Source organism: Suncus etruscus, chromosome 12 (genome assembly GCF_024139225.1).
Source record: "Suncus etruscus isolate mSunEtr1 chromosome 12, mSunEtr1.pri.cur, whole genome shotgun sequence".
Classification (NCBI taxonomy): domain Eukaryota; kingdom Metazoa; phylum Chordata; class Mammalia; order Eulipotyphla; family Soricidae; genus Suncus; species Suncus etruscus.
This window is the reverse complement of record NC_064859.1, coordinates 52,461,779-52,485,023: the sequence shown is the minus strand read 5'-3', so window position 1 is coordinate 52,485,023 and position 23,245 is coordinate 52,461,779. Positions and strand designations below refer to the sequence as shown.

Below are 23,245 nucleotides of genomic sequence, written 5' to 3'. Positions count from 1 at the left end.
TCCGCGCGCTCCTATTCGTCCGTGGAGAGCACGTGATGTTAGCCACGCTCCCAGCCCCTCCTCCACCGGCGCGGGGGCGTCGACCCTGAGGGACGGACAGACTGTCTGAATGGGCGCGAGCGCGCCGCGCCTGAGGCGGGCCGGGGGTCGTGCGGCCCGCCCGGCGCCCCAGCCGTGAGGCGCGGATGGAGGGGTAGCGAACGGGGGATGCGTAGCGGCGTCCCGGGCGGCCGCGGAGCCCCTCGGAGGCGGCGGCACCTGCCGGCTGAGGTACGTGGCGCAGCCCCCGACTTGGCCACGGGGCTGGGGGCCGCTGTGGCGTCGCGCTCCGAACCCCTCTCTGTGCATTATGGATCGGAGGGGGGGCGGCTTTGCCTCAGGGCACCCCCATACAAACACACACACACACACACACACACACACACACACACACACACACACACACACACCCGTCTTGTCTTGCGGGGGATTTATAGATGCAGCGTGGCGTGGAAGATTCCGAGGCAGCGAAACGGGGGCGTTCGTAGCTCCCACGACAAGGGTTTTGGGGGACCCACCGCAGGGTAACTCGATCTTCCTGAGCGCCCCCAAACTGCACCCAGCGAGTGATGCTCGCTCGCGCTCTGCGGGTGGAAATTCGCCCGTGACCTTGCCCGCCTGCCCGCCCTTCTCCCCCAGCCTCGCTCGGAACACCTTCTCATGAGCTTTTGGGCTTCTTGGAGATTTGCTATGAGACTCAGTGCAACTCTTTTATTTGTGTTTTTTAGGAGAGCTTCTTCTGCAGAGAATCGCAGCAAAGAGGTAAAGGGACTCGAATCCCCCGACCCACGCCCGACCCCTCTTATGGGGCCCAAGTCCTGCTGATGCGATGAGGTTGAGTCCTTCCAGGCTGGTGATATGAAAGAAGGGTTCTGCGAAAATCCTGGTTTTCTGCTTCCCTAGAGGCCGGTTCATGGCAAAGTTAACAGTGGAATAGAATGGCTTTTTTTTTTTTATTATTATTATTATTAATCAGCTAGCCGCACTCGAGTGGCACCTTTGTGTTGTGGCTCTGAGGGCTGGGTGTTGGGTTTACAAAGAGACTCATCTGCCCTCTGGTGTTTAGCCAAACATTCCTCCTCTTGGTTTGTGTTAGATAACTCTCTTGTACAAAAGGGTGCTTTCCCCCAAACTGCAGAGGAGGAATCCACAGCTGTAAGTGAAAAGGTGCGCTGTCAGAAGCAGCTGGTGGGTAAAGTGGGGTTCGGGGGTTGCTTCCCTGTGATAACCTGAAAGCTTGCCATTTTGAAAATAGCACACATTTCTAGCTGCAGAGCCTAAGGCTCCCTGCATTGCAACCATTTCTTCGAAGGGATGTTGGGAGCTGCTGTGTGTTTGCCTCTGCTCTTCACCTGACATGCTGTTGTTTCTCTGGGTGGCTCTCTGTAGCCCTCCCCAGTTTTGGTTATGTTTAACCGCTAATGAATCAGTCTCTGTGAGAGACAAGAAATGAGTGGGAGGGTGCAGAGTTTCCGGAAGGGAGAGGGTTGCCAAAGGCCGAAATGCTAACAACCCACTTCTGATTGTCTGCTCTGGAAATGCGGTCATTTTGCCACCAACCCTCAAATTGTCCCGTGCTGTGGGTTAAAAAGCAAAAGAGCAAACGCTGGTAGTGAATGTTAAGAAACATTTTAGTGCAGAATTAGAACAGACCCTTTCCTTTGTTCTTGGATATGTTTCTTCCACTTCTTCCTGGCTTGCTTGGCAGGGATACTTGGCAGCAGTGAGAGCAGGTGGCCTCGTGGGGGAATAAAAAGAGTTTCCATGATGGGTGACGTCCCCTGGATATAGGGTTAAGGTTTGGTTATTTCACAGTTCCCAAAAGGGAAAGGGAATCCCTAAGTCCCCTATTCAGCAAGGATAGGGGAAACTGCTCTGGTTATAATCCACACAACTCGCAGTAAATAATCCACACAGATATGAGGGTAATGGGAGGCAAGAAACTAGTACTCAAACAATTCACCAACAAGCCAGCTGCTCCAATCCAGGAGTCCACAAGCCTGCGGGAGGTGGGGTGGGGTAGGGACGGGACAGGACGTCCTCTCCCTCGGCCCTCTGCCTCCCATTTATTCAGATCCAAAACTATACTCCTCCTCCGCGGGGGAGGAGAAAAAGCAGGCACTGAGAACGGGTACAAAAGAGAACTATTACCTCTATATACCTAATAGTTCCAGAGGCCTCTGCGGGTGCATGGGTCTCAGGGGACATGTGTTGGTTGGAGCCAGGCAGTTCTTAGGTAAAGGGATGCTCACTCTGCATGCCTTTCTGGTTCCTGACAAGCACTTTATCTGAGCTGTCTTGGAGACAAAGACGGCTGAGAGGGTTCCGCAGTGCCTTCAGTCTACCTGAGAAGCCTTGGCAGAAATCAAACAGCTGTAAATGTGTGCAGAGAAATAGGAGGGTGCAAACTCCTGAGCTGCAGAGGAATGGAAAGCAAGAAATGGGCCATTGTAAGTAGTATATGGCATCAAAGATATCTGAAGGGGGGATCTTTCTGACTTGATAGGAGGATATTCCTGGGCTCTCGCTCCTTGTCTTCCTGGATCTTAAGCACATGTGCAGAGGAGAAGACACTAGGGAGTGAGGGTGGGAGAATGAAGATGGGGGCCCGGAGAGATAGCACAGCGGTGTTTGCCTTGCAAGCAGCCGATCCAGGATCTAAGGTGGTTGGTTCAAATCCTGGTGTCCCATATGGTCCCCCATGCCTGCCAGGAGCTATTTCTGAGCAGACAGCCAGGAGTAACCCCTGAGCACCGCCGGGTGTGGCCCAAAAAAACAAAAAACAAAACAAACAAACAAAAAAAAAGAATGCCACCAGGCTTCTTCTATTGGGATAACTTTTGTTTTGTTTTGCGCCATATTTGGCAGTGCTCAGGGTGGTTATTCCTGGCTCTGTGCTTAGGAATTACTCCTGGGGGTTTTCGTGAGACTCTATGGGATGCAGGAGATGGAACCTGGGTTGATTGCACACAAGGAAAGCATTCTACCTGTTGTACTATCGCTCCGGCCCTTATCGGGATAACTTTTAAAAGAAGTTATGGGGAGTACAAGGGAATTCCAATCCTGGCGAACCAGATAATTCAATTTAAGGATCTGAGGATTTGGGGCTGCTTGGTAACTGAAGACCACCAAGGCCTCCTCTAGTGGTACTCAGGGCCTTCTGGGGTTACACCCCACAGTATTCATAGTGTCTGGGATTGAATCAGTGTCTTGTGTATATCAAACATTTCACTAACCTCTGTGCTATCTCTCCAACCCCTTCTTGTAACTAAAACAAAAAATTTTAATATGAGGGTCCAGAGCAATAGCACAGTGGTAGGGCTCTTGCCTTGCATATGGCCGTCCTGGGATGGATCCAGGTTCGATCCTTGGTATCCCGTATGGTCCTGTGGGATCCTGAGATTTCTGCTTTCCCCCATGAAAGTTTCTGCTTTTTGCTAAAGTGCTTATTAGCTTCTGTATACTCCCTTTGTTAGCTTGTAGGCCTATAGGAATATAATCTTCAGATAAGATTAGGAGACGAAGGGGATACCATCGGTCGGGACCAGATGGCCAGGATGTCCTGTGTGGGTGTAGGATTGGAGATATAGATAAAAGGGGACATTTATGCCAATGTCTGTTAGCATGGAATCAGGCTGTCTGAATTTTAACATTAAGTGGGACCCAATGGAATAGAAGATGTATTCTTTGAAATGTGGCAGGTGCCAATGGAAAAGTAACTGGGTGGGTCTAGATTGATGCTGTACATTGATATAACCTGAGTGGAATAGTGACTCGGGGTCCTTGACTGGAAGCCTGACCTCAGGTGGAAGTCTTGGACCCACCCTTAGCTAGCTAAGCAAATAAATTGCCTCTATGTTTTGCATTCTCATGTCTTTGTCAGAATTTACCAACTGCTCTTTCTCTCGAACCTGTGCCCAACAGTCCCTCAAGCCTGCCAGGAGTGATTTCTGAGAGCAGAGCCAGGAGTAACCCCTAAATGTCACCTGGTGTGACAAAACACACACACACACACACACACACACACACACACACAAATTTTTATTATGAAAAATTTACAAGAAAAGTAGGTATACCAAGAGTGTGTGGTTCCTGTTTATGTCCTCAGCGCCATCATCTAGAAGTGGGAATGCTCCTTCTTACTCCTTCCTCATGCTTCTTCCCACTCACTCTGATATCAGCCTGTCTGTGCTCAGCCTTTCCTTCTGGCATTGATGAGAAGGAAACAACCCAGGCTGATGGCAAAGGCCAATGTCAAGGACCTGCTTTCATTAGACTTTGTTTTGCTTAAACTTGCAGTTTCCATAAACCTCTCAGGAATAGTTGCACTAATGATACCATTAAATGAGGGTCCAGCGGTATCAGTGGAACCCCACAATGCTCCACTTCTTTTCTTCTGGATGAGGTTTTTGAGACTCATTCCTGATGCTGTGGGTAACACTAAAGTGTGCGCTTTTACTGCTGACATGACCAATGGCTGACTGAGATTCATCTATGTACTCTTGATGGCTGTTTGGATGGTTCCCAATCTTTGTGCTGAGTGGGCCTTCTTACACTTACCATTAACAAATATATAAGTGTATACATTTGCATTTATTTGGTGAGGGGCCATTTTGGGCCACAGCCATTTATACTTAGGGTTTGGTTCTTGGCTCTATGAATAGAGATCACTATTGGTGTCTCATGGGGGCCATTTGTAGTACTATGGTTCCAACTGGAGTGATTCGTGTGAAAGTCAACACCTTATTCTCTGTACCTTCTTTCAGGCCTGCTTTGTTGATTTGATCCTGGGGTCATGTATAATTGGGTGTTGGACTCATACGCGTAGTTGTGATGTACCAGATCAAGTCTTGTTTTGGCTCCAGAGATCACAAACAACTGGGTTTCCTAGAGCACACTCATGATAGAGGTGAGGGAGGGGGGCTTAGAAGGGCTGAGGATGGGGTTACAGGGCTTGTGTAACAAAGGCAGGTGCTCTACACTCTGAAGCCATCGTATGCCTTTCTGCTGAGGGTTTCTGCAGGGGTCTGATTGCTGGGTTCATGTGGCAGCAGCTTAGGAGTTACAGGTAATAAAGGGTATTTTATTCCATTCCTCTCTGGTTACTGAATCTTCCCAGAGATTAGCATCAGTTTTGGTGAAATTAACAAGGGTGTCCATTCTGGTCTATAGTCACTTCTGGGTCCCAAACACCCCTTCTGTCAGGCAATAGGGCAGCACTGTGGTAAGGAACCCCATGGTCCTGGCAAATTTCTCTGACAAAACTGCTTGAAGATCCTAACTCCCACCACACTTGATGCTGTGTGCACAGATCCTCTCCTCCCCCTTCTGCTGGCATCACATGGTCTCCACTTGTTTCTACTTCTCTGACCTGCCTTCCTAAAGTTCTACTTAAGAGCTACCTCACACCTTAATGGAAAAGTGGAAAAGTCCATTTCTTGTTTAGCTGTCTGAGGCCAGAACATTGTCACTCTTCCATTATTTGCTTTTAAAGCCTCCAGGATTAAGATACCAGAGAGTTCAGCAACTGCTGTAATGATGACCTCTTCTGTATCCCTTCAGATTTTAACATTGGAAATTGTAATGGAATTATACATGATTTGATCATCTTTTTATATATATATATTCTTTTGGGCCACACCCCGTGGCTCTCAGGGGTTAATACTGGCTTTATGCTCAGAAATTGCTAGGGGGACTATATGGAATGCCAGGAATCGAACCCAGGTCTGTCCTGGGTTGGCTGCATGCAAGGCAATCTCTCTACCATTGTGCTATCTTTCCAGCCCAACTTGATCATCTTTAAGGAGGAAAACCTTGAAAATATTATATTAAAAGAAGTGCTTTGATAGAATAATATTTCAAAAGTAGGTGTAATTTTTGTCATTAGATGCTTCCAGATACTGGCTTCTGATCAAGATAAATTTTCTAGACTTCCTCTTTTTTCTCATCTTCCTCTCTCCTTCCCTCTCTCTCTCTCTCTCTTTTTTTTTTGTTATTGCTTTATTTAAGGGGGGGGGGTCACACCTGGCAGTGCTTGGGGGTTACTCCTGGCTCTGTGCTCAGAAATTGCTCCTGGCAGGCTCAGGGGACCATAAGAGATGCTGGGATTGTCTTGGGTCAGATGCATACAAGGCAAATGCCTTACCGATGTGCTATCTCTCCGGCCCCTTCCTCTTTTTTTTTTTTAAATTATTTGTTTCTGGGGCCGGAGAGATAGCATGGAGGTAAGGCGTTTGCCTTTCATGCAGAAGGTCATCGGTTCGAATCCCGGCGTCCCATATGGTCCCCCGAGCCTGCCAGGAGCGATTTCTGAGCATGAAGCCAGGAGTAACCCCTGAGCGCTGCTGGGTGTGACCCAAAAACCAAAAAAAAAAAAAAAATTATTTGTTTCTTTCTTTCTTTTTGTTTTTTGGCCCATCGTGCTCAGGGTAGTGTTGGGGGGATACACTGTAGTGTTGCGGGGATCAAATAGGAGTTGGCTTGAGTAAAGCAAGTGCCTAAGCCTCTAAAAACATAGTATAACTCCCAGGCCTGTATTTTTTAACCTCCTAACTTTTTGCCTCTTTTCTGCCTTTTTTTTTTCTGCTTTTCACAAACATATTATTCTCATTTCTTTTCTAGACATAAACTTGAAGAGAGGAGAATTGTGTTGATAGCCATGAACGCCTTTTCTCTTTACTCGTCATTTTCTGCACCATCAGTCATCCAGGACTTAGAGGATTACGGCTTCTTGTTCTCTAGAACAGTAACTTAGCTATTCATGGTATTTTCAGCTTTCTAGTAGTGTCACTGAAAAAATTAAGAGAAAACAAGTGACTAAAGTTCAGTTTCCTAGGAAGATAAGACATTTAAAATCTTGAGTACCTGATAAGCAAGTAAAAGTGATCAAAGAAGGTGCATTTGCCATTAGAATAGGAGATTTGAACAAACTTTTTTCAGGAACTGATAGAACAAGTTGACAAAACCAGTTAGGGATTATTCCAGCAAACAATAACCTGAGTAAGCTTCTTTCAGCTAATTCTTGGGCTGAGGGTGGGTGGGATGCCTTTCATAAGTCCCATCCGTCCTGGACAGGGCTCCCATTCCACCCCTGTCTAACAAGGCTCCTGATGCTTTGCTCTCACAGCCAGTATAGAAAGTAAAAAAAATTAAATTAAATTTAAAAAGAGGCGATAAAAAAAAAAGGTTTGGCTGATGGAGCTAGCTGGCTAATTTGACTCAGGGACTCCTGAGATAGATCTATGAGGAGATGGTGGGTCTTTGCTGCTGATCTCGGCCTGCAGTTGTGAGCAGACTGTGCTTATTGTGAGCATGCTTCATGCTGGGGGAAAGACATGCTCTATGAGCAAGGGCAGCCTGTTTTGGAACCTGCCCCCATTCTGCCTGCCCAGAAATTGGGAGCAGAGAATCAAAGGGTTGCTTGATTGAAGAAGAAAAGGAAATCATGTGTTTGAGTCATGCCTTTTATAGGTCTAGATCTGTAGCATTCATTTTTAGGCATTCAAATTTATTGGACTTATTTGAAACCCAACAAAACTTCCCTTTGTCTTTTACCAAAATGCTCCCTCTCGCCAACCTGTCTGCTCTGGCTTGTTCCCAATCTTCCTGCAGCTTCTACCCTTGTCCAACTTGTGATTTCCTATGACTAGTTGGTTCTCTTCCTACAGGATAAATAGAACTATTGAATGCCAGATTATTGCATATGCTGCCTAGATAACTCCCCATTTTTCTTCTCTACCAGCTGCTCCTAGAGGAATATCTCTCAGGTCTTGTGTGGGACCTAACTTGACACTCTCAATCTTAAGACTCTATTAAGACCTTTCCTTTTTGGATGGGGTCCTTCCTGTTTCTGAATTCACACATACATATACAGTCTCAAACTTTGTCTTCTTTCCCATGGATCTCAAGTTAGGTGAAGTTAGATCTAGAGTTGCCATGTTAATTCAATGTTCACATTCTTGCACTAAGTATTGATCCAGCCCAACACTTTGTATTTGGGCCTCTCAGAGTCTGGAAGCCTCTGATAGCAAGACTCAGTTAGTTAATCTGGCTGGCTGGTTCAATGGCTGGGCCCAGTAAATTTATTATTGCTCTGGCCCAGTGGTGTTTGGGCCACCTGGGCCACCCTGGTAGTTCTTGGGGACCATGAAGTGCTAGGGGTCCAACTTGGATCCTTGTGTATGCAAGACATGTGCCATTGGCCCCCCGAGTTATCTCCCCTCTCCCTGTATTTCCCTTAGATATATCTTCCATTGAAAAGGTAGCTGCATGGGGCCAGAGAGATAGCACAGCAGTGTTTGCCTTGCAAGCAGCTGACCCAGAACCTAAGGTGGTTGGTTCGAATTCTGGCGTCCCATATGGTCCCCCGTGCCTGCCAGGAGCTATTTCTGAGCAGATAGCCAGGAGTAACCCCTGAGCAATGCCACCGGGTATGGCCCCCCCAAAAAAAAAACAAAAACAAAAACAAAAAAACAGAAAAAAAAGAGAGAAGGTAGCTGCAGGCTAGAGAGATAGCAATAGGGACTATTGCACCTCCTAACCTGGATTTGATCCCCTGGTTCCTTGCCTGCACTTGCCTGGAGTCACACTTCCCCAAGCACCTGGCATTCTACAAGATATGCCAAAGCCAGACTGACTTTTCTTTATTCTCCCAGTACTAATTCACCAGGTGGAGGAGGATAGAGTGAGATCTAGGTGGGCTTTTACATATAAAAGGGATAGTTTAAAGAGAAGAGGAAGATGGGGAAATGCCTTTGTTTTGGGTTAATAGCGGGGTGTCATCTTACAATTTCACCCTTTCTGTTCAAAACAAAAAAAAAATTGAGAAAAGCTACAAAAGTTTTGTTCTACTATTCTCTGCCAGAGGTGGGAACCTAGATCAGTACTAGAAAAAGTGGTTGCATTTTGCATAGGCACAGTAAAAGTTGGCTGTAAAAGTGTCAAAGGTTAGATTGTGCATACAACATTCTCAAAACAATCAGCTTTTTTTATATCCTTGTCTTATACATATCACAACATTTTTGTAGACTTCTCTGAACATAAACATTAGAACCTTTCTGCAGATATTGTCCATCAGCTATGAGGAGCAGGATCTTTTCCAGCCACTACTTCATTTTTCCAGTTGAGAATAACCTTATATCCCTGCCTTGAATCTCTCCTGAGAGGCAAAGGGTCCATTCTGGGGATCAGAAAGAGGGCATCAGGTTTTTGCTTTTCAGACCCAAGGGAGTCTCTTGACTCCTGGACCACTGTGGTAAGGACTCTATATCTCTCTTCTTGTATTTGCCTCTCCATACCCTGTTTTTTTTTTTTCATTCTTCTCTATACTCTCTTTCCCCTTTTATCTTTTAAAATCCATATCCTCTATTTAGTCCACTTTCTTGTTTATCTCTCCCAAAGAACCATAGCTTATTTGTGATCACTGAGTTAACTTAGTCTATGTTTCCAGTTCTACTTCAAAGGAAGGGGAATGAGAACTTGATATTTTAGTGGAGAAACATGGCAAGAGAAATATTTCTGTCCCCCAATTCCCATGTTATTAAGTGAGCAAATGTCTGTAGGAGGCATCTTCCCCAATTTGATATTTTTCTCTTTCTTCTCCTAGAAAATAAACCTGACACAGTTGTACTTCCTTACTTGTTGGTAGAGGCCTTTGGATTGGTCCTCATATTGCCTTCTAATTAGATGTCTCTCAATTGGTTCCTTTGGTTTACATGTTAAAAAGATGTTTCCCCATTGCCTCCTCATCTGGCTTTTTTCTCTCCCCTTGGGCATGGGCTTTGTTTTTCCCAATAAAGGCTGTTTGGAGGCATGGAGGGGAAGCTGCCATCTTGACTTGTTCCATGTGGTGGAGCGACTGGCTTGTGGGTGAACAGCTTGTGATGTGAGTTTCTGGCTTGCTTTTCCTTCCCAACAGTGTGGATTATTCCCTGAGTTGGAATTGCTGCTGGACCCAAGTTTCTTGTCCTACCCAGACTTGGGACAAGGGGATACCTTTGCTCTCTGGGGATTGTGGAACATACAACCCACCATTTCACACTTACTTGTGTGTAAGACAAGCACTTGACTTTTGTTTCTTTTTTTTTTTTTCTGATTAAAAACATATTTTTTTCTATAATGGCTTACATATCTTTCACAGTAGTGTTTTAGGTACATATTAACATTGAATCAGGGGAATACCCATCACCAACTATGTCCTCCCCATTCCAGTTCCCTTTCTACAACCCATATACCCCACCATCACCCCCCAGGCTGCTAGAGTAGGTGGACCCCTCTTTGTCTGGCTTACTACTAGTAATCTTATATCTGTTTGGTCCTGGAACCCTCGTTTCCCCTTCTATTTAAGGGGCAGAGCTAGAAAAATCGAGGTATGTGGTTTTGTTTGAAGGCAAGAAAAGCAATAGAATGGGGTACAAAATAAGAGGGAAAAAAAAAGTCAAAAGTCAAATACGCTGAAAATGGGCTGAGTCTCTCTAGAGGCTTCCAACCTCAGTTTGAGAGAGGATGTGAAAAAGATAATTGAAATACCACAGCAATACAGAAAAAATTATCGAATTAAATAACCGGTGAGCCCTACAGCAATACAGATAGGCACCACACAATAGTCTTGGTTCTGAAATCAACTCATGCTCGAATGCAAAAAGAAAGAGAAAGACAAGACAAAATAAAATAAAATAATATTGGAGACATCAACGGTAATCTCCACACCAAAATAAAGACGTCAAAAAAATCGATCAATCGATAAATAAACATGTGGAAAAATGATTGTTTTGTGCTTTTTTTTTCTCCTTTTCTTTATCCCCCTGCATAGGCACAGTAACTATTGGAGTTATTGTAGAGGGAATTCCCTTGACCTAGGAGACACAGGGTTTCTCCACCCCTGAAGTATACTGTCATGGGATTAACTCTAGACTCCTTGCATAATCGTTTACTCTCCCCTTGCTGCTTTCGTGGTGTGCGGAAGACTTCTGCTTTGTCTTGGATGGTAAAATCAGACCTCTGTTTCTAGAGATCTTTGTGGCTGTGCAGCTCAGGGAATGGAGTTTATGAAGTCTTTCTTTGTGGTTCTAGCAGTTATGTTTCTTCAGTGTCGTTTTAATCCATCTTCTGTAGTTGGTATTCTTGGTCGTTATGTTGCTCCTAGACTGGAGCCTGGGATAAAGTCGTTCGTTATGTTTCTGGAAGACCCTTTCAGTTGCAGTTGTCTCAGTCAATCTTCTGGAATTGGAGCTCTTGTTTGTTGAACAGATCGAATTCCAAAAGCTAGGCTAGAGCTTTTTGTTGCTGTTGTTGTTGTTGTTGGTCCCTGGATGTGTACTGTCCAGTCTTGGTTGCAACAACCAGTATATAGCTATCTTGGCTTTTGCACATATCAAAGGGTGACTTGTTTTCTGATTTTATCTTATTGATAGCTGTTTCTTTTTCTTAATGTGTGGACAAGTGCTCGTGCGTGCACACACACACACACACACACACACACACACACACACACACACACACACACACACACACACACACACACACACACACACACACTGACCCTGTCTGAGAAAGGTTGCTCATCCCTGATCTCCATATGCTGTGCTCAGAGCATTGTATAAATACCTGCTGTTATGGTGTGTTGGAGAAATGGAGGAATCTGTTTTTCTGACCTACCTCTCTTTTAGACTGTGCTGATTGAGAGTTTGTTTTTCTCTGGGGATCTGGCTGCTTGCAAGGCAAACGCCCTTCCACTGTGCTGTCTCTCCGGCCCCACCTAGTACAGAGTCCTTTGTTTTATTTCTCTTTTTGTTTTTGTTTTTGCTTCTGTTTGTTTGTTTGTTGGGTCACACACGGCAGTACTCGGGTTACTCATGGCTCCACGCTCAGAAATCACTCCTGGCAGGCTGGGGGACCATATGGGATGCCAGGATTCAAACCACTATCCTGCTTGCAAGGCAAACACCCTACCTCCATGCTATCTCTCTGGCCCCTCTTTTTTCTTTTTTTAAATATTTTTGGTTTTAGGGTCACACCTGGCTGTGCTCAGGGTTCACTTCTGGCTCTGCACTTAGAAATCACTTCTGTACTGTCCCTTTAGCTATTATTGACAGTACTACCAATTCTGTCCACTCAGCTACTGTTTTGGGTGAAGTTTAGACTCTACAGTGACTAATTCCAGAAGTTAAAGTTGGGGGCAATTTTGCTTCTAGTGTGACAATTACCCTGTCCAGACTCTCCACAGTACTGAGGGGCCAGAATGTCTCTAGTCTATCTTTCGGATTTTAAGTGAGGTTTTACTGAGCTATCTTGATTGTACAAGGAGAGTGGCTTGGCGTGTAGGTGGGCACAGATCTGGAATCAGTGAGAAGTACTGTCTCTGAGGCTCCCTGAATAGGCATGCTTTTGAAGACAGCCTCTTGACAGGTCCTGTTCAGATCTCTCCAGAAGGCTCCTGTTGTTTTATGGAATTTGTCAGTCTGGTGGTCTTCAATGCTATGGCTTAGCAAGGGCAATCTGATTTTCCTCTTTCCTTGCTTTGTCTCTTCCTCTCTCTATCTTACCCTTGGTACCCCTTTCCTACTACCTGTCCTCCGCCTGGAATCTGTGCCTTCTCAGTGCAGCAGCTGGAGCCCATACTCCCCACCAGGTTGCCACTGTCCTGGTGAAGATCACAGGATTCTTGCTGCTGAGGGCACAGTTTTCACTCACCAGCCTCCTCTTTCAGGCAGTGCCTCCCCTTCTTGTCCCTGTACTTCCCCAGTGGTTTTTTGCTGGGTACACCTCCTAAAGCCTGAGGGCACCTCATGATTGTCCATGACTTCTGCTGTTCTATTCACATCCCTAATGGCCTGCTCCCTAGAAGCAGGGGCTCTACCAGGAAACTAAGGGCAGGTGTTTTATGGAGGAAGAGGCCAGAAGAAAGGATGAGGCAAAGAGCAAAGCTTCAAAATCAGCTGATTTTTTTTTCTGTTTGTTTTTGGGTAACACCCAGCAGCATTCAGGGGTTATTCCTGACTCTACGCTCAGAAATCGCTCCTGGCAGACTTGGGGGACCATATGGGATGCCGGGATTCGAACCACTGACTTGCTGCATACAAGGCAAACAATTTACCTCCATGCTATCTCTCCGGCCCCCAAGTCAGCTGATTTTTAAGGGGCATTCTGGAGATTGAATTTCTCCCCCAAAGTGATCCCAGGTAAAGTGAGAGGTCATCCATTTGTTCCTAGGTTAGGGACAGGGAGAGAGCTGCAAAGAAAGGGGCATTTTGGATGTTAGCAGTCGCATCAAAGTTAGATAACAGGACATTGTGTGCCAGTAACCTATTGATTCCCACAGTCGGTGATACTGTCATCATCCCTACACCTCAGATAAGGTTTTTCACTTTTATTTATTTTTATTTTATTTTTGGACACAGATCTCAGGTGGAGAACAGGGGTGTAAACTGAGGATCTCACACATACAAAGTTGATGGATATTCTATTGGTGAGTCATGTCCTCAGCTATGTATGGATTTTTCTAGAAGAGGACCCAGGTTTATCTTTGCAAGCTTTTTGTTCATCACAAGTCTTCCTTTCAATTTTTCCTCTCTAGAGCTCTGGCCTGATCCCCTCCCATCCTCCTCTTCAGGATCTTGTGCAGCTGTGACAGTTCAGTATCTTACCCTCGTGCAAACCAAGCTTTTTGTTGTGCTGCTAAGTCCTTCTGCTCCATGATACTGCTCCATGATACCTTAATGGGCTATGTCTGTTGCCTTAAGAATCTCGAGGTGATTCAATTTAAACAATTGTATAGGGCTGGAGAGATAGCACAGTAGTAGGGTGTTTGCCTTGCATGCAGCCAACCCAGGAGGAAGAGTGGTTCAAATTCCGGCATCCCAAATGGTCCCCTGAGCCAGCCAGGAGCGATTTCAGAGCAGATCCAGAACTAACCACTGAGCACCACTAGATATGACCCAAAAACCAAAAACAAACAAATAAAACCTAATTATATATAAAGAATGTCTCTCTTGGGCTTCAACCCTCTCAGAAGCTCTCCCTTCAGCATTGAGTTTAGTCACTGCTCTCTTAACCTCAACTTTAGATTTTAGTGTATTACCATCTGTGCTTGAATATGCTCCCCCCTCTTTTTTTTTTTTTACAGAAATAGCCACAAACAAAAACTCTGCCTGTGACCCCTCTACTTCCGAGCCTAGAGACTTCTAATAAAGGAAAGGCCGAGTCCCAGGGGATAACACATGTCAGACTATGCTCTTCACTTGCTCACACGTCAGCTTGAGCAGGTTAGATGCAGGCCCATGAGGCAGGCTGAGGATTTGATGATGCCAACATGTAGACTTATGCCTGCCACTAAATATTAATGCTTCCACACTCTTGCCTCAGTAATTGTCTTCACAGTTAATTTGGCAATTCATTATGTGCTGCTTTGTGGTATCTGTTCTCGTCTTGGCTTCAGTGATTAATTCTTAATTTTGAAAATGTCAGCCCCAGTTCTACAAATGGACTGAAAGCCTTGCTTTTAGATCAGAGCCCTGAATCAGAATTATTTCTTCACTGGGCATGGAGGCATTTCAGAAGAGTCTGTTACATTTTCATATGTAAGTAAAAATAATACTGTGAAGGCCAGGCCTCTGTGAGCTTCCATGGGGAGAGTTCATGGTCTCCTGGGGAGACTGTTACTTTACCAGAAAGAAGTGTGGGATTTGTGAGTTGAGGAGCCCTGAACTCTGGGGGCAGCAGGGACTTCCTTAAGCAGGCAGAGGGGACTGTGACCCTCCTAATAGCCTTTGATGCTCTGTATGTGCCAAGCTCTGAGCTCCATGCGGGTGCTGGGATACACACAGTGGAGCTCACACCCTCAAAGGTAGGGTACCTACCATGTGCACAAATTAACTTTCAGTTCCTTGTGCTCATTAGAGAAAGAGGCATGCGCAGGGTGACTATGGTGTTGAAAAGTGGCTCCACAGAGAAGAAAGAAGTTGAAAGGTAGTTCTCTGGCAGGTTGTAGGGAGGGAATCCCAGCAGGATTACAGCCCAAAGTTGTGCAAAGGCACTGAGGCAGCATGCAGGCATCAACAGTATGTTGTAGCTACTATGGGACAGATGTTTGTCTCAGGGAGTGTTAGAATCAAGAACCACTAAGCAGGTATATGTTTTTTAAAATAAAGAGCATGTGTGTGCATGGATGTGCACGTAACTCCTTTGAAGGATGGAATTGAGTTAAAAACTCAGAAGATACCACCATTAAAGCAATGTCCATAGGCACAGGTGGGCAGGTCTGATTTAGATACACTGGGGATAGATGAGTTTCGAATGAGAGCTCAGTCTGGCCCTACAGTTTTCACTTTTCTGGCACCCGAGAACATAATGAAGGACTAGAGAGACAACATGGAGGTGAAGGCACATTCCTGGTCTGCAGAATACCCAGTTGGATCCCCACAACCACATGTTCCTTTGAATATTGTCAGGTGTAGCTCTGGGGATCCCTGAACACTGCCAGGTCTGAGCAGCACCCCTCACTCAGACCTGACCTAAGCACTGAACCATTGGTCTGCTGGACCAAGTGCTGCTCTGAACCCCCTGAGCACAATTGGGAGACACCTTCCCCACCAAAATGAGATGGAACATCTTCCCTTTCCAAGTGATAGTAATAGTAGCAACCAACACTGATGCTGTATGGTATGTGTAGGTTAATCCTGAAAAGTAGATGGTATTAATTATAGTTCAGGAAACTGAACTAGTTTTACTGACTTACACAGAGCTTACCCAATTGTTAGAGCTCAGGTGTCAGACTTCTGGTGCTCCCATAGGATCTCTCCTGAGCCCATCTACACGTGCTTTGCGTGCATGCAGATCACCTTTTTCTTATTTTTAGCATCAGAGGAGCAGAGGCACAAAGGGGAGGGAGTCAGGATTGTAGAACCCATCTTCTTCAGAGCCCTCCTTTTCTTGTCTGATTCCATTTTCCTTCAGGGAGAGAGGAGAGTCCTTGGTGTCCCAGTCAGTGTCCAGCCAGAGGACAGAGAAGGCTTTGTGAGAGGCTGATAACATAGACCTTGGCAGGCCAAAGACACCCAGAAGGAGTGTTAGAGGTCAGGAAGCTGTTGTCACGTTGTTGGAACTCATGCTTGAACTGGAACAAAGCTACTGGTGTCATATAGAGTGCATGAACATGCGCACATGTACACACATCATTACTTGCTGTTGCTGTTGCCAAAAGCAGAAGCAGTTCAATCCCTGACATCCATATGGTCCCTTAAATCTACCAGGAGTAATTCTTGAGCACAGAGCTGGGAGCAATCCCTGAGCACCCCAAAACTAAAGCAACAACAACAACTAAAAGCTCCAGGGTTGGCGTGGACGGAAGACTGAGAAAGGAAAGGCAGCTGCCTTCCTCTTGCCTTTTCCTCAGCTCACCCCATTGTCATGACCCAGCAGCTCTGTGGCAAGATACAGATGACCTTTGACCTGCTAGATCTAGTAGGTTATAGGCTGAAGAAGAGAAGTTTCATCTGGCATATATGTTGATAAGAGTGATAGCTTCTTGACTGGTTCTTAATTGGTTCCCTTAACCAATAATAGTATATGTTGACCATTTCTAATTGCTTTCTTTAGATTAAGTGCGATTTGCTCTTAGTATGCCTTCCCCAGTTTCTTATTTAATTTTTGCTCTATCATTGGCAGTTTTTCATCATTTCATTTTAAGCCTGTATTTATTTTGTGAATTTTGGTGTGTTTCCTGTAAGCTACAAATAGACAGATTTTGTGAACTGATCCACTAACCACTTTGTGCCTTTTGTTGAGAGAGTTTAGTCCATTGACTTTCAGATATTATAAAGAGAAAAATTATTGATATTTTTCTGTGTGGTTTCATTATTTATTTATTTATTTTGCAATTGACCACTTTCTTTTTATAAGGAATCTTTCATTAATTCTTGCAGGGCTGGTTTAGTTACAGCAAACATTGCCAGTCCTTGTTTGTCAGAGAATGTTTTGATCTGTCCCTCAAATCTAAATAACAGCTTAATAGGGTAGTGAACTCTAGATTGAAAGGCTTTTTACATTCAGTACCTTGAATATGTTATGCTTTTCTTGCATGTATGATTTCATATGAGAGATCGATTGATTCCTGTGGTATTTTCATACATTTGAGGGTTTGGTTCTTGCTATTTTGATTGTTGCATATCTTGGTGTTTTTGTTTGTTTGTTTGTTTATTTGTTTGAGCCTTTCTTTTTCTTTTTTTTCCCAATTTTTTTTTATTATTTTAATTATGACAACAAAGATGCAAAGAAAGAGGACAGGGTAAAGTTACAGTGGAAGCCCAATCACCCATAAACAGAATTCTCGGTAGTCCCATCAATGATATCCCAGCCTTGAACTTTCAGCCAAAGAACATTAAGAAAAACAAAACTGAACCCATGTACAATACAATTACTTTGTCCCTCAAATCCCCAGTTGTAGTACATACTATTTCTTAGCAGCACACAATATAATCTAAAGACATTAGACTTATGTAACTCCTTAAACATTGAGGGCAAAGTACATTTCTCTAGTTCCATGCACATGCTTACTAGTTTAAGTTAGCCTCAAAAGTTTTAGTGGGTTGTTTTTCTTAAGGATTGGAGTCAAGGGAACATAGTAAAAAACGGTATTAAAGTGGCATTTGTTTGCATAGGCCCACCAAAACATAAGGGATATGGAAAGGCAAATTATGGTCTAAATACAAGGAGACCCTACCCCTGAAGTTTCCTGGCACAGGACTGACTCTAGGCTCCAGGCACACTAGTTTGTCCAATTCAAGTCATCCTCTGTAGTGGCAATACACCTCCATTCCTCACTTAGTCTCTGTTGTTGTTGGTATCATGCTTCTGTATTAAAGATCCTGGAGTCTGCATATCCCATATTGTAGTCAGGATGGTGCAGAGCATCCTCTCGTTTCACCTCACTTAAGGGGCAATAGAGAGAACCATGTCCTGTAGAGCAGGTCATTGTTGTTGTCAAGTCTTCTCAGTGTAAACGGAAGTCTCTTTTTAGGAGGTCAATGTCAGACCCTTGGTAGAGTCTTTCCTGGTAGAGGACTGCTTCCAGCTGTTGCTATAAAAGACCTTGGATGTTTCGTAGATAGCTTGCCTGGTTCCGGCGTGAATGGAGGATGCCCATTCTTCTGAGGCCTGTGCCAGGTCATTATATCAATGTTCAGGGTGTAAGGTACATTGTACTGAGATTTATTAGATAAGAACTTATCTGTATGTATGGTATTTTCCCATTTTAATGTGTCTATGCAAACAAGGATCAATGCCATGAAGCGTTATTGGTGCATCTGGAGGCAATAGGAACAAGACCAGCAATTTCCATGACATAGTTCAATCATAGGCATCAAACTGAGGGACAGTTCCACCAACAATCCTTACTGAACAGCTTACAAAGAAAAGACAAGATGAAAAGTGGTTAGAAACATCATAGTAGAAGAATATATAGAGAGTTACATCAGTTAAAGAAAATACCCATAAAATATTCAAAAGATATATGTGTTCAATATGTGTTCAATTTCTGTCCTTCTAAGTAGTTCTGGGATTTGTTAGATCTACTGTATGTCTTTGGTCAGAGAATAGAACTGTGTGTTACTGAAGTTAAGAAGAGTAAATCTGGGGTACTAATGGTTGGGAGGAGCATATGTTCGCGCAGGGGCGCTAGGTTTCCAAAATGTAGACTGGTATGAAATTGCCAGTGACAGCCTGAGTATAGCTGAGCAGCTATCTGCCACTCCCCAGATTAAACTCCACCCCCTTAGCCAACCTCTGTAGCCAGCCTGGGAGTGGGGAAAACCCAGGGTGCCCCATCAGCTCCTTCCAGAAACCCACCTGGAGATCCGGAGGAAAGGGGGAGAGGGGGGTCGGGTGACCCATGTCCGAGCCCCCCTACCCTAGGCCGGGCCAAGAGGCCGCTGGCACATGCGGAGGTCTGCCAGCTGCCCGTCCGTGCCGGCTAAAAATCCTGCTCCAGGAAGGGAGAGAGACCCTCCCAAGCCCGAAGGACAGGGATTTAAGCCCCACCCTAGGCCAGTGTCCGGGCCCCGGCCAGGGAGTGGGGAAAACCCAGGGTGCCCCACCAGCTCCTTCCAGAAACCCACCTGGAGATCCGGAGGAAAGGGGGAGAGGGGGGTCGGGTGACCCATGTCTGAGCCCCCCTACCCTAGGCCGGGCCAAGAGGCCGCTGGCACATGCGGAGGCCTGCCAGCTGCCCGCCCGTGCCAGCTAAAAATCCTGCTCCAGGAAGGGCGAGCCTTTCTTTTTCTACTTTACTTAAAGAAAATGCATCATATAGTTAACAGTTGACCATAATATATTTGTTTCCAGATAAATGAGAGCAAAGGTATTTTTAAAAGAATAGAAAGATGGGGCCGGTGAGGTGGCGCTAGAGGTAAGGTGTTTGCCTTGCAAGCACTAGCCAAGGAAGGACCGTGGTTCGATTCTCGCGGTTCGATCCCCCAGCGTCCCATATGGTCCCCCCAAGCCAGGGGCAATTTCTGAGCGTTTTAGCTAGGAGTAACTCCTGAGCATCAAGCGGGTGTGCCCCCACCCCCGCCAAAAAAAAAAAAAAAAGAATAGAAAGAAAAAAAGGAAATGGAAGAGAAGAAAGAAAATTTAACTTTAAAAAAGATATGAGGGGCTGGAGAGATAGCATGGAAGTAAGGCATTTGCCTTTCATGCAGAAGGTCATTGGTTCGAATCCGGCATCCCATATGCTCCCTCAAGCCTGCCAGGAGCGATTTCTGAGTGTAGAGCCAGGAGTAACCCCTGAGTGCTGCTGGGTGTGACCCAAAAACCAAACCAAACCAACCAACCAAACAAACAAACAAAGATATAAGAAGCGGCAGTCAAGTTTGTGACAATTACTGTATCTCAAATGAAGTCATTAAGACAATTGCAGAAGGTTTAGAAAGTTCTTATTAACTTTATTATCCATTCCGATATTTTATTTGTTTGTTTTTGAACATTAAATGACCTCAGTTACATATTGGCATCTAAATTGGTGTATTCCTATAGGCAAGATAGCATCAAACAAATGAAGTATCCAGGAATTAAAAACATTATTACTGATACTGTGGCTTTTGTGGGGCATGTTCTCAGCTGCCAGGCCTCCTGGAAGAAGAAAGATGTGGGGGAGGATTCCCACACTCGCTCCAAAAAAGCTCTGATGATATCAGCTCAAATATTGGCATAAAGTTTGGTCATATTGGTGTTCATGAAGAGAATTATAGAGGAATGGTGAGGCAGGGCCACAGGCTAAACGATTATTATGGATGATAGATGCAGCAGGCATGGCTTTGGCAGGGCAGGCACTTGCCTTGCCCTCTCCTCCCAAGATTGCCAGCTTGGTTTACATCTCTCTTTTTTTTTATTTAATTTTATTTTATTGAAACCATTATGATTTGCAAAGACCTTTATAGTTGGGATTCAGACAAACAATGAATCCGGGCCAATCCCACCACCAGTGTCAACCTCCCTTCACCAATGTTCCCAGAATGTATCCCTTACTACCATCCTTTTCTCCCCAGCCTGCCATTATAACAGGCCCATTTAAAGTTTAGATTCTTAGAGTTTGAGTCTCTTGATTCTACTGTTGTTGACTTTGGCTTGGATATTTAGTTCTGTCCTTTGTTTTTTATCTCCACCAATGCACCTGAGAGACTTGGCCTCTGACCCATATCCTTTTATATTTGTGTTTCTCCTCCTCCACTCAGTTTCTTTCCTTCTCCTCGCTATACTCTGGGACCAAGGGTGTTCAAGACAACTCCATTTAGGGGCCAGAGAGATAGCATGGAGTAAGGCATTTGCTTTGCATGCAGAAGGACTGCGGTTCAAATCCTGGCATCCCATATAGTTCCACGAGCCTGCCAGGAGCAATTTCTGAGTGTAGAGCCAGGAGTAACCCCTGAGCGCTGCCGGGTGTGACCCATAAACAAACAAACAAAGAAAAAAAAAGACAAATCCATTTAGACCATTGCATTTATTCATGCAGTTACTCTAAATACCACATGTAAGTGGTATCATTCTGTATTTATTCTTCTTCTGGCTTACTTTATTTAATATAATATCTTCCAGTTCCATCCATGTTGCTGAAAATTGCATTACATCATTCCTTACAAATATGAGTATCCCATTGTAGATATGTATTACATCTTCATGATCTACTCGTCGTTGTTGGACATCTAGGTTGAATCCAAATTTTAACTATTCTTTTTTTTTTTTTTTTTTTTTGGTTTTTCGGACCACACCCGTTTGATACTCAGGAGTTACTCCTGGCTAAGTGCTCAGAAATTGCCCCTGGCTTGGGGGGACAATATGGGACGCTGGGGGATCAAACCGTGGTCCTTCCTTGGCTAGCGCTTGCAAGGCAGACACCTTACCTCTAGCGCCACCTCGCTGGCCTCAAATCTTAACTATTCTACTAAGTGTTGCAATAAATAGCAGTGTGCACGCATCCTTTGGGATGAATGTTTTCTGTCCTGAGGCTAGATATCCAAAAGTGGGATTGCTGGGTCATATGGAAGCTCAATTTTGAGTTTACAGAGAACCCTCCATACTGTCTTCAAAAGGGGTTGAACTAGGCGGCATTCCCACTAGTAGTGGATGAGAGTCCTTTTCTCACCACATCTTTGCTAATTCAAATTGCTCCTACTATTTTTTTTTTTTGCTCCTAGTTTTTTTGATGCGTCATCCTCGTGGTGTCAGATGATATCTCGTCTTGATTTGGATTTCCCTAATGATAAGTGATAATGAGTATTTTTTCGTGTGCCTGTTGGCCATCTGTTGGTCGTCCTCAGAGAAGTATTTGTTCATTTCATCTCCCCATTTTATGATGGGGTTTTTAGGTTTGTGGAGTCAAAAAAAATTTTTTTTTTGGTTTTTGGGCCACACCCAGCAGTGCTCAGGGGTTACTCCTGGCTGTCTGCTCAGAAATAGCTCCTGGCAGGCACGGGGGGACCATATGGGACACCGGGATTCGAACCAACCACCTTTGGTCCTGGATCGGCTGCTTGCAAGGCAAACGCTGCTGTGCTATCTCTCCGGGCCCTTGTGGAGTCAATTTTTATGAGTACTTTGTATATCCTAGATATCAAACCTTTATCTGATGAGTTGATTGCAAAAAGTTCTCCAATTCAGTTAGCTGCCTTCTAATTTTAGCTCATTTCTTTTGCTATACAGAAAAATTTTAGTCTGATATAGTCCCATTTATTCAGATTTTATGCTATAGCCTTTGACATTGGCATCCTATCATTGAAGACTTCTTTGATGGCTTACATCTCTTTAGAGAAAAGAGTAAGCATATGGAGCTGTTCTGGAGCAAACATTGCCAGTTTGAGCCTTTCTTCTTTGGGTCCCGAATCTATGAAGAAGTCTCTCTCTAGAGACTAGGAATTTCTGAAATATGATCTCTTCCATGCAACATTGCATATACCTCATACCACTCTTTGGAGAAATGAGTTATAGTTCTATGAAGGTTTCTTTATATGGGACTTAATTTTCTCGTATTGCTTCCAACACTTTGATTTTTTCAGGCAGACAGCAGAGCTGCCAAAGGAGCATGATAGGCTTTGAGTTTTTTTGGCTACTAGTTACACTTTGGGAAGTTTGCAAGATGTTTTCTTCAGTGGTGTAACTGACTTGATAGAAATCAGATGTGGACTGCTAGGGGTAGGGAGTCTTTGACTCCAGGAAAAAGCACTCTTAATAATTGTTTCGCTACACCTGTCAGCTCAGCTATTTTCCAGGGGTAGATGTAACTTCCTCAGGGATTTGCCCACAGGATCTATTACAATAGAGAATGAAATCCAATATATGTCCACAGTGCTGCTACCAGCAAGGCTGAGAAAGGTCAGCAAGATGGCTTCTGCCAATGATTCTAGCCCCTGTTTAAACCCTAAGGTATTTTGTTTTCCATGGGAACCTAGAAATGGGATGTGGGAAGTGCAGTGCATTCCCTCTGTTCCAGGATAAGGCTCCGCACCTTAGAAATGTCCTCCGTATTGCTGCTTATTGCCTATTGTGGCTGTTCTTTCTTGGTGAGGTTGTATCCCTGTCTCTGGTGTGTCCATGGCTGCCCATCTGTTCCTTGCTGTAAAGCTTTATCCAATAGGGTTTCAGGTCAATTTGTGTTTAGATTAATACAAGTTTTGTTGTATAGGGACTGGAGCGATAGCACAGCGGGGAGGGCATTTGCTTT

General features: G+C 44.7%; 1 protein-coding gene across 1 annotated transcript in view; it reads left to right on the top strand.

Annotated features, from left to right (window-relative positions):
- Positions 1-251: 251 nt before the first annotated feature.
- ST3GAL5 (ST3 beta-galactoside alpha-2,3-sialyltransferase 5) overlaps positions 252-23,245 on the top strand; it is a 56,191-nt gene continuing 33,197 nt past the window's right edge. Inside the window, exons 1-2 of the mRNA XM_049784934.1 lie at positions 252-270; positions 771-801. The gene's annotated coding sequence lies outside the window, so the exon portion shown is untranslated. The remainder of the gene's footprint in view (positions 271-770; positions 802-23,245) is intronic.